Here is a 12,065-nt window from a genome sequence, read left to right as displayed (position 1 = left end):
GTTTTTGATGGGATTTTTTTTTTCCCCTGCGTGGATCAAACTTCGTGGACCATACTCTGATTTTCTTTTGCCATGTCTATTCATATCCACCCGTCTGCTCGCTAATCTGTTGGGATAAGATGCAGCCGTTAGAGGTAGGAATTCAAGACTGTTGTGGAGTCTATCTCCAAAACAGGGGCCAAAAAAACCTCTCTGCAATATTCATGAGACTGCCTTAACCACACATTGCTTAAAGTTCCCTTTGCTCTCTTTCTCCTTTTCTCTGGTCCAGAGAGTTGAAGATGCTGAGTGAATTCCTTACTGCCCAGACGTTAAAGCAGTATTTGAGGAGGTTTATTGTTCTTGAAGTGTGCTAAGCTGTGCCTGGTGGAAAGTAGGCTATCAGCTTTCATTTACTCCATCACCTGAGGGTATGAGAGAGGAGGGCGTTTGTTGTACACTGTAAAAAACAAACAAACAAACAAACAAAAAGGCACAAATGTGCGGGTAATTTACATTGTGCATTACCTGTTTTTGTTGTTGTTGTTGTTTTTGGTTTTACAGAAGTTTCCATGAACGGTAAGTGGTAAAATCGAAAGGTCATTAAAAAAACAAACCATGAGTAAAATATAAATATGGAAAATTAATTCATTTTAAAACCGTACATTGTACTGCATTTCTACTATTTTTTTTACAGTGTATGTTTGAGGGAAAAGAGGGGTGGATACCCACATTATAGATGTACTGTACTATTATTGAACTATTATATTGAACAACCAACAACCTGCATCCTTTTTACCTGCCCGGTTTGGACAACAGTACTCCAAACAGCGTTAATCCATATATTTTAAAAAGCTTTACAAATCCATGTTTTTTTGGTACAAGGTTTGTAAGTTTACATAATATTTCATATCGAACAAAATAACTTGATCCACCTGTTTTTTTGAAGACAACATATTTCTTAATAGAAGCAAACAATCTCTACTTACCACAAGCACAACACGTATCAGTGGCCAGTGCTGTTGCCCAGATTGCTCCATCGTCTCACTACTTTGTGCAACAAGGTTTTGATGCACAGCACTGCTGTAATCAAGAAAATATGTCTAAACATGCAGAGGAATTAAAAAGCAGAAATAAAGACACTAACTTTTTTTGATATTTGAAAAAACTCTTAACCAGGTTTGTCTGTGTTTTTAAAACTCAGGCTGTTTTATGCAATCTAACTCTTGACTAACCACTATACAAACACTATGTTACATTAACAATTTACTAATCCCAGTTTATAGAACTAATAAAAAATGGAATTAACAGGATTATTGGAAAAACAAAAACAGCTAAATTTAATCTAAAATATTTCTCATATACAGTATAATATGTGTCATTTAATATATGCATAGTACATATATAAATCTTATGAATTTAGGAAAACAAAACAACATAAAAAGACAGGCTCTCTCCGAGGTGAGATGGAGCCAAACTGAGCAAAAGCTTTTCTGTCACCATATAATGTGTTATAAATGCAATACAGCCTGGATCCTAATTAATATGTCGGTCTGCCATATATGTAACGACGGGGTTGTGCGGCGTAGCATTTCTCAGAGTATGCCAGATGATCCATCTCCATTCATGATGTGATTTCAGTTCTTTTTGCTACTCTTTTACTTGAAATGGTCCTCGGCACCAACTGTACAGGATATCTTACATAACCCTCTGCTGATATTGAGGCAATGCCATTTTATAACATATCAGATAGGGAATTTTAGATTTAAAATGTTCTTATCTTTGAATGATCTACTGAAAGGTACATGTATGGAGCTGTGATTGATGGGTTAAAACCTTTATTATACATAATTTGTAACAGATACAAATTAAATCTTAAATAAGGGCAATGCATGCCGTGTTTAAACTAAGATGTCATTCTTTCATAGCCGTTGCCCGTGGGTCATCCTCGTACCAGTCTTTCCCTCGGTATTTAGATGAAGTGGTTGGTCAGACTTGGATTTTTTCTGCTCAAAGCATTGGCAGTCATGCTATATGATCCATGTAAAAATGGCTAGCTTCCTTCTCTGTCCTTGCTGTTCTAGTTTTCATGCAACAGTCAACAGTAATGAAAGAAAATGTAAAGACAGGAGCAGCTTTGCTTTCCCGAAGCAGTGCTAAATCGCTGTGCACATCAGTCCCTGTCGATCCATGATCAGGTTGAAGCAAAAGCCTTTGGCTCAGTGTCGTGTATGATGTCTTATCAGTTTGTGTGTTTGTGGTGAGGATCTGGTGGCGCCAGACCGTGTGAAGTGAGGCAGGTCAGTACTGTATTTATTGCCGTATTTATTCCTGTGTGCTCAGAACCTCAACTCTCGCATTGCATTGTACTGAGGGCAAGAAATTGTCAATAAAATGGGAGTGAAATGCAATATTTTTTCTAGTCTCACAGCTACTAAGTAATCCTTGTCCTTCTGTTACTGCCTAAGCAACAAACCATTTCATGTGGCATATGGTTTTCCATCTTTGAGAGGGAGACCAAATGTTTAAAGGTTAAAAACTCTTCAGTGAACTTTGTCATGCATCAAGTGAACGAACCGCTGGACTTTTTTTTAGATATGTGAAAAGCAGAAGGTCACAGCGCGTCAACATGTCCTTGGTTGTCCCCAGACTCCTGAGTGCTTTTTTTAAGGTCTGCCTTGACACATGCTGCTAAGCATTAGGGCTAATTTAGAGTGTCATTAAAGGAAGTGGATGAGGCTGATTAGACAGCAGTCATTACACCAGAGAGGCAAGAGACGAGGAGCATTCTGCAGTCACTGCAGTCTAGATGTGATAGCCAGATGCAGTACATGCCATATATACTCCAAGGCACAGTGTATAAGAAGTAAACATTTGGCATAATATGTATATATATATATATATAAGCCAGACTGTATACTGTTTCCTTCAGGCAGTTCTGTTTTTAATCCATCCATTTCATGGATAAAGAACATGCTGTGTGTTGTAAATAAAACAAGTGCATAATGAACGTGTCCTGTTATCACGCTCTCACACAAACATAACCCGTCTCTCCATTACAGCGACAGCATGCAAAGGCACATTTATATGCAGCATTAAAAGATAATTTATTTAAGAAACTGGGATTCAGTTTTGCACAAGATACATTTAGCATGTCTGAAATGAACAGTGACAAAAGCAATCAAGAAGACTCAATGTTCCAAGCTTTTAGGCCTTGATTTTGAGAAGATTAAAAAAATCACATTATTAAAGCTATTATTAAATCACTGACGATGGCACATGCAGGATAAGGAAGCCTACTCAACATGTAGCCTTTTGTGTGGGACTCTCCGCTTTCTTTCAGAGTTACAATAGAAAAGTGCAGAAAATGTTCTGGTTCAAATTTTCCACATGTTAGAATTAAATGTTAAAGAAGGTAGGTGCTTATTTTCTCTGAGTTTCAAGTGTGGAAATACCTTGTTTGTATCCATTTCCTGATTTTAGGAAATGGACTGACCTGAGCTGCTGTACTGGGTTATGGTCTCACCACTGGTAAAGATGAACAAACTCCAGTGTTAGAATAGGTGGACAACAAAGGTATGATTTTCATAATAAAACATGTCTGTCTCCGATATATGCAGTAGTGATTCGTGTGATGGTTAGCATCATCACTTCCGAGGAAGAATTGATGGTTTGAATGAGAGTCATTATAGTTTTGTGTTTTCTAATTAGTTTGTGTGTTTTAGGGTTTGTTTTTTTTTATTTTAATTTTCATTAGTTTCAGTGTTTAGTCATTTTAAGTATTATTGCATAGAGGCAAGATTTAGTAAAATCAGTACAGGTACCACAATCAAAACACAACTACTGAAAGCAGTTGACGCACAATGTTTTAGATGTCAAGAGTCTTACTAAACATGTCGTAATAACCTAATAAATACTGTGAATACACTACCATGTCTATAGACTGAGAAAAACAGAAGTAAAAGAAAGTTTTATTAATATAAAACCAAATTACAACAACAGTAGCCTCAATGCACTTTGGATTCTAAGGTAAAGACCCTACAATAATAGAGAGAAAACACCAACAACCACATGACCCCCGATGAGAAACACTTGGCGACAGTGGGAAGGAAAAACTCAATTTTATGAGTAAGAAACCTCCAGCAGAACCAGACTCAGGTAAGGGCAGCTGTCTGCCATGACCAACTGTGGGTGAGGGGAATGAAGACAAGACAAAAGCGTGCTGTGGTACAGAGAAAGAAATGAATCATAACTACTGATTAAATGCAGAGAGGTGTATAAAAACATAGTGAGTGGAAAAAAGGTGAGTAAAGAAGAAACACTCAGTGTATCATGGGAATACCCCCAGCACCCTAAGTCTATTGCAGTGTAACTAAGGGAGGATTCAGGGTCACCTAATCCAGCCCTAACTATATGCTTTGTCAAAAAGAAAAGTTTTAAGTCTAATCGTAAAAGTCGAGAGGGTGCCTGTCTCCAGAATTCAAACTGGGACCTTGTTCCGCAGAAGAGGGCCCTGAAAGCTGAAGGCTCTCCCTCCCATTCTACTTTTAAATACTCTAGGAACCAAAAGTAAACCTGCAGTGCTCTACTGGGATAATAGAGTATGTGAGGTGTTTAAAATAAGATGGGGCCTGATTATTCAAGTCCTTGTATGTGAGAATAAGTCTTTTAAACTTGATTCTGGATTTTACAGGGACCCAATGAAGCAAAGACAATATAGCTAATACCTTCTCTCTCCCTGTCACTACTCTCACTGGATCAACTGAAGAATTTTCAGGGAGCTTTTAAGGCAACCTGACAAGAATAAATTACAAAAGTCCATCCTAGAATGCATGAGCTAGTTTTTCAGCATCACTCTGAGTCAGGATGCTTCTCATTTTAGAGATACTGGACAAACAGAAGAAATCAGCCCTAATTTAATATGCATTATGCTTTGAAGGACATATACTGGTAAAATATTACTCTAAGATTCTTCACATTGTTATTAGAGGCCAGGGGAAATGCCGTCCAGTAACACTGTGTAAGACTAAGCATCTGGTTAGATACCATATTTCTAAGATTTTTAGGGTAGACTACAATTACCTCAGTTTTATCTAAATTTAGAAACAGGTCTTTATGTTTATGTTTTCAAAATATTCCAGTTTAAGTAACTGGTGTTTGTCTTCTGGCTTCACTGACAGATAGACCTGGGTATCATCTACATAGCAATGAAAATGCATGCTATACCTTCTAATAACAAAAACGTAATGGAAGCATGTCGTGTAAACAGAACTGGTCCTACCAAGGAACCCTGCAGAACTCCATATCTAATTAACCTCTGTGTGTGGTGAAGACTCCATCTGTCTATTAGACAAATGTGATTCAAACGACTGCAGTGCCTCTTTACATGGCTCAATTATTGTCTCTTTTAAATCACAACCTTACCAGCTGACTTACAGAAATGAAAGCACTTCACCATAGTTTGCTTCAATAGATAACTGAAAGGTTTAACCTTTAACAATAATAACATTCTTTTTTTTTTTTTTTTAAATAAAAAGTTTAAATTCCTGGTTAGAAATCCTTATTCAAGAATCCAGAAGTGATTTTCTTTTTCTAAAGGTTTGGCCAAAATAAAAAAAGTCATATTTATTACTGAAAGACCCAGCTCATATGTGTATGTTGACTGTTGGAACACTAATACCTTTGACATTAGAAATTGTACTTATTTTAAACAGAGTTTAGAAGTGAGCATAGAAATTTTTTACCCTTTCAAAGCAGATGAAGAACCTCTGAACTGTAAAACTCAGCAAAGCTTATACGTGAAGGAAAATAATTGCTGACCAAAATACACAAACTTTCCCTGAATGCTTGACATTTACAGAGAACAGTAATTCCTGCCTATAGTTCAGACAGCAATTACAACACACAAGCTGCAAGGTAGTACATTTTACGCTTTTCACAACTATTTTGCTGGGTGAATACTTCAAATTATTATAAATTATTATTAAATAAAATAAAATAATAATTATTCTTCTTTAAACCATATAGGAGTGTAATTAATGTCAACAGCTTAAATGTAGCACAGATCACAGGAGCTATGAAACAAGCCACTCCCTTCTATTGTGCAACTTTATAACTGTGAAGTCCCCTAATCACACCGTCTCCTATACCCCTCACTAAATTCTCAAACCACCTAAACAGCCTCAATTGCCATTTCCTTCCCAACAGACAGACTTCCTTCCTGTACCTTGGGTGTGCTTGGAGGTGACTCTCTGGTCTTTGGACTGTTCCAGAGCCAGTTCTCTGGGACAGGGAACTTAGTCTGTCCAAGTCGAAGCCCATGGGTGTGGGCTCTGCCCCCAGATGCTCACCTCTGCCAGAAGGTGCCCCACTTTCCAGTGGACACTCTGAACATTTTTAAGCTGATTAATTAGTGCTTCCGTATTGCTCATAGTGTGCTGCAGGGGCACTGCAAGGACACACAAAACCCCTCTAACACAACAAGACAGCTGTGGAGGAAGTAAACATGTCAGCCCCGAATAAAACAAGCAGCCTTCAAGCAAATCAGCAAGACACAGTACCTCTCAAGGTTTTATTACATTTGGGCCTGTTCGCATCTGAGTATCGCTTACATCAGTGCTGCAGGTGTAATTCTTTAAAGAGAATAAACAAATACTGCATGACCTGGTTTCACTTTCTCTAGTGGGAGACTGTTTATGAGTTTGCATGTAAGTGTGAGTGCTGGTATTTGGAGATGTGTGTGGCTGTAATAACCATGGCCTGTCATGGCTATGTTGTGTGAAATCACACGATTATTCGATTTCACAGTCGGACAGTAGTTACTGGCAAATAACATGATTTCCCTTAGCGTTACATCTTGTGATTCAGCAGTCCAGGGAGACATGTTTATACTTGATACTGTATAACAAGTGATAGTTTATCCCATGCTCCAGGTGAACAGGAAGAAGGTGGATGGATTATTACATTAATAGACATTAATGGTCATTAAAGGTCAAAATAAGTTAATGGCAGGGCACTTGGCAGGGCAGGTAACTCGGGTTTGATTCCACCCCAGATCATTTCCTGATTTACCTTTTCTTTTAATTGCTTGTAGGTATGATCATTAGTAAAAGAGTTATATAAAACTCAGCAGCATGTATCCTTTAGAAATCCTGTTTACTTGCATTTTAATTGCATTTTAATTTGGCACAGTCTGTTTCTCTTGGACTCACCAGACTTTTTGAGGCTGGAAACATTTACTCCAAGCACTACAACATACTGAGGGTTGAATTCTGCAGCCAAATTTCTACCACGTTGCTATGTAGCCTTCAGAGATAGTTATGGCTCTAATTTTGTTCATTACACTGAAGCTTTTATTAACACATCGGTCTTAATAACAGTAACATGGCTGTGAGAGCTGTGTGTAACTGTTGAGCTTTAAAAAATTACGCCAGTCACCTGCATGTCGTTTTCCCTTATCAAAGATGTTTAAGACGTCTAATTAGAAAAAGCAATATTTGCGTCACTTGCTACACAAGGATGACAGAGCAGGGCCACCTTTCATTACAACACAGACCCAGAGCCTGTAAATCAGTTGGGATGGGATCTTTTTTTAAACACACACAGCCTGACAACCCATTCTTTTTAAATGCAACAGTGCAAAGTGAGTTTCACCTGAGCAATAGATCCTTTACACTTCTCATGCCTTACACATCCAGATTATTAAAGAAAAAAGGGAGCAAATAAATGTATTTTTATGTGTAGAGCTAATTTTAGTAGCATGTCTTTGGCATGATAAATTTGCTCTTTCTGTGATAATACCATGGAAATGGGAAACTGCTCCGCCTCAGTAAAATAAAATGACAAAAATGTGTTCAAAATACTGAGGAAAACTTTAAGATGCAAAAGCTGCTCATGCACAAATTTTGCTGTTAGGCTTGTTTGTTTTTAGGTCATGCCTGAAAATGCAAAGTGATGGCAGAAAGACATAAATGAGAGGAGGTGCCTGTAACTGCAAAACCACCCCACGAACGAACCAGTCTGTCTAAATGATGATTTCTCTGTTGATGTTGTAGTGATGTTAAAAAAAATAAAGAAACATTTTAAAAACACATCAGACCTCATTGAGAACACAAGGCATGTTGGATATCATTACAGACATAGATACTGGGTAGCATGTTAGGAAAAATTTTAAAAAAAAAAAGGATATCTCTCTGTCTGAATTCCTGCCTGACAATGTTTGGAAATGAAACGACAGATGGTATCCTGGAGGATCTCCTTCCAGATCTGGACCAGGGCTCGCTGGTGCAACGTGGCAGCGTCGGACAGACTGAAACATAATGTCCCAGGGGTGTTCTATTAGACTTAAGTCAGGCGAGCGTGGGGCTAATCAATGGGATCAGTTCTTTCATCCTTCAGGAACTGCCTGCATACTCTCGCCATGAGTACGGGCATAGCTGGGCACCAGCTGGAACCCAAGGCTTTCATCCTGATACCTAATGGCAGTCAGGATCCTGTTGCTTAGTATGCATCCCTCCATGGATATGTCTCCAAGACCATCACATAACATAACATAACACATAACATAATGCCTGTCATGGCTGCTCTCATTTGTAAAAACCATAGGGCACCAGCGGTGGTCCTGAAAATCTGCTACGGCAAATGCTAATTGGGCTTCACAATGCCAGGCAGTGAGCATAGGGCCTAACTAGAGGACATCAGGTCCTCAGGCCAACCTCATGAAGTCTGTATCTGTCTCTGGAAGTGCTCATCCTGTTCCTCCTTGCACAAAGGAGCAGATACCAGACCCTCTACAGCCTTGTGCAGCTCACCAAAAGGAACTCCATGTTTCTGGCGATGGTACATTTTGATGGAGGAGTTAGACGATGTGTGCAACCTCAGCAAGGTCCAGGTATCACCTCATGCTATATAGTAGAAGTGATACTGAGCCTAGTCATATGAAACATTAGTGAAAAAAACAGTCAGAAAAGACAAAACTGTTCCTGTTTAGGGGGTTTTCTCATTGTTGCCCCTCTAGTGCACCTGCTTTTATTCCATTAACACCAAAGCAGCTGAAACAGATTAACAATTTCTTTGAGCTGAGTATCTGTGTGTTTGGTTGGTGTTGGTTATATGTCAGTTTTTTCCTAAACAAATATTGGGAGATTCCCTTTATTAATCATAAATCATAATGAAGTTCATAACATGCGTTCGTCAGTTTCACCAGTGTGTCAGCAGTTGGAGGAGTGAGTGAGTGTTAGGTGCAGAGTGTTATGTGTGAGGAAAACCTAAAATAACCAGGCCGCAGCCAACCAAACAAACTTTTAGATGCCCAGGGAGACTGGCCAGGTGCTCCCAGTTGTAATAATTAACTCCACCTACCAGGAAGCTCTAATTTGCCTCTATGATATGCGAATGCGTACGAGTTCTGTATTGATCTGTTTATGTACTTGAATGACTTTCCAAGCCCAGTCTACTTCTTATGGATTCAGCAGCATTCTTAATAACAGCCAAAGTTACAGCAACGTGCCCAACCTGCTGTCAGTACTAGCCAGGGTCTTTTTGAATAAACACATACTATTTGATTATTTGGAAGAAGGTGGAACATCCTAAATAATTCATTTTGATTCTAGTAAGTGAACTCACCTCTGCATTGGACTTCATGGCATTAACCAACTACTGGTTTTGCCTGGGATACAAACTTGCCACCTGAAAAGCCTGATAAAGTACAGAGAAGAAATTACTTGGTCTAATCTTCTTTTGTTTATTTTCAATGAGGCTCTACAGGTTGAGCATTAAGTATTTAAATTGACTTAAATAACCGATAAAATCTCTTCAATGTAAAGAGATTTCTGTAAATCTCTTTACATCTTTACAAAAGCAGACTGTCACTGCCCTCTTCTGATCCTCACAGTGTGGATTAATACAGGATAGTAGAACTGGGTTTTCACATTAGTCACTGTCGGCTGTGGTTTGACTTGGGCAAATGAGAATATCCTGATTAAATTTACTCTTAGGCCACGTTTAAGCTGCGGCGATGGCTGATAGTGCTGAGGACAGGAGAGGACATGATTTCATCATGCAGTTAAAGTGGAGCAGTACCCGTGAGGCTCAGACAGCCACTGCCTTACTTCTCTCAAACAGGACGTCTGAACGTGACACATTTAATTGTGAGCGATTCAGTAATCACATGACATAGCAACAACCATTTATGATTAGTTGTGATTTACAGTCCTGTTTTGTTTGTTTGTTTTTTCCAGGTGAATCGCTGTACAGTCATGGTAAAAAAGTTCAAAGGTTTTACATAAAATGGCATAAAAATAATCTCATCTTAAAATTTAAATACATCCTCAGAACACAGGAAAAATTACATTACATCAATATTTATTCAACAAACATGAAGCCAGAATTCAGAAGCAGAGTGTCAAAAATTAAACATACCATTACAGCTTCCAATGGCGTTAAGAGGGTAAGTAACAGCCAGGACATCAGCAGCTTATATAAAAGCAGAAGTTTTGGCATTTGGCTGGTCTGAAAGGAGAGGAGGAGAGTAACACAATGCCAAGGAGGAAAGACATTAAGCAACTGTTTTTACCCAGCAATCTGGAAAGGGTCATAAGGTCATTTCCAACACATTTTGAAGTTCTTTATTATACACTGAGAAGGATTATTCACATGTGGAAAACATTCCAGACTGCTGCCAATCTTCTTATGAGTGGACATCCCAGTAAGTTCACCCAAAGGTCAGACAATGCAATGATCAGATAAACTGTAAAAAACAGGTGGTGGCAGTGTTTTTATAAGTCAGTCCTTTAAATCAAGTAAATAGGACATAAAACATTATTATTTTAACCTTCTTCCTATACAGGGTCATCCTGCTTCTCTCGTATTCTCATATCCAGTGGCCCCAACCACCGCAGCCTCTAAAACTGGCTGACAGGTGAGTATCTTTTATAAAACAGGAATGACTTATGTGAATGTGCATACTGCTGCTCATATTTGCACACTGCTTTCATGCATACACACTTTATCTTTCAGACACACACTCACACACTGATAGAAGCATCAGAGGCAATTTGGAGTTTGGTACATTGCCCAAAGACACTTCAGCATGCTGACTGGGAAGCAGCGATTGAACTGCTGACCTTCTTAATAGACCTCCTGAGCCACAAAATCAACTGGGAACCATCATGAAAGTATTACAGTATGGAAAAATAATTTCCATAAACATTGATTTGATTTTAGTAAGAAGCCTCATTTACTTATGATGAGAGCATTGCACTTTTTTTTTTAAAAAAGTGCAATTTTAAAATCTGCGCTGATGTGAGATCTGGATCCGTAGCTATGCTCTGTAAACCTGACTCATTTTGTCAAATGTATGATGTTTAAGGTGTAACTTGTCATACCTCAGTATTTTCCTCCTGTTACCTTTCCTTAATGAAACAGTCTCCTTTCTACTGAGAACATTTCTGTAGTAAATAGTCCAAATCAGTTAAATTCAATTTTATTTATACAGCTCCAAATCACAACAACAATCGCCTCGAGGTGCTTTATATTGTAAGGCAAACCCTACAATAATACATACAGAGAAAGCCTCACAATCGTATGAGCCCCTATTAGCAAGGTGACAGTGGGAAGGAAAAACTCTCTTTTAACAGGAAGAAACCTCCAGCAGAACCAGGCTCAGGGAGGGGCGGGGCCATCTGCTGCTACTGGTTGGGGTGAGAGGAGGTAGACAGGACAAAAGACATGCTGTGGGAGAGAGACTGAGCTTAATAACAAGTATGATTCATTAGAGGGAGGTCTATTAACACATAGACAGTGAGACAAGTGACTCAAGAAGGAACACTCAATACCCCTCCACAAAAGAGGGGCCTGAAAACTGAAGGCTCTCCCTCCCATTCTGCTTTTAAATACTCTAGGAACAATAAGTAAGCCTGCAGTATGAGAGTGAAGTGCTCTAATGGACCCTTCAGTTGATCCAACTGAAGGGTCCATTAAAGCACTTCACTCAGGGCCTCAGATACATCTCTGAGGTTCTGATTTTTCCCCCCCTATTTCTTAAGCACGTGACTTTCAAATAATGCTCAGCCACTGCAGTGGGTTTT

The sequence above is a fragment of the Diplotaxodon limnothrissa genome, linkage group LG18 (genome assembly GCF_057381915.1).
Source record: "Diplotaxodon limnothrissa isolate DT_005_m linkage group LG18, D_limnothrissa_male_GT1.1, whole genome shotgun sequence".
Taxonomy (NCBI): Eukaryota; Metazoa; Chordata; class Actinopteri; order Cichliformes; family Cichlidae; genus Diplotaxodon; species Diplotaxodon limnothrissa.
Note: the sequence above shows the minus strand (reverse complement) of the source record.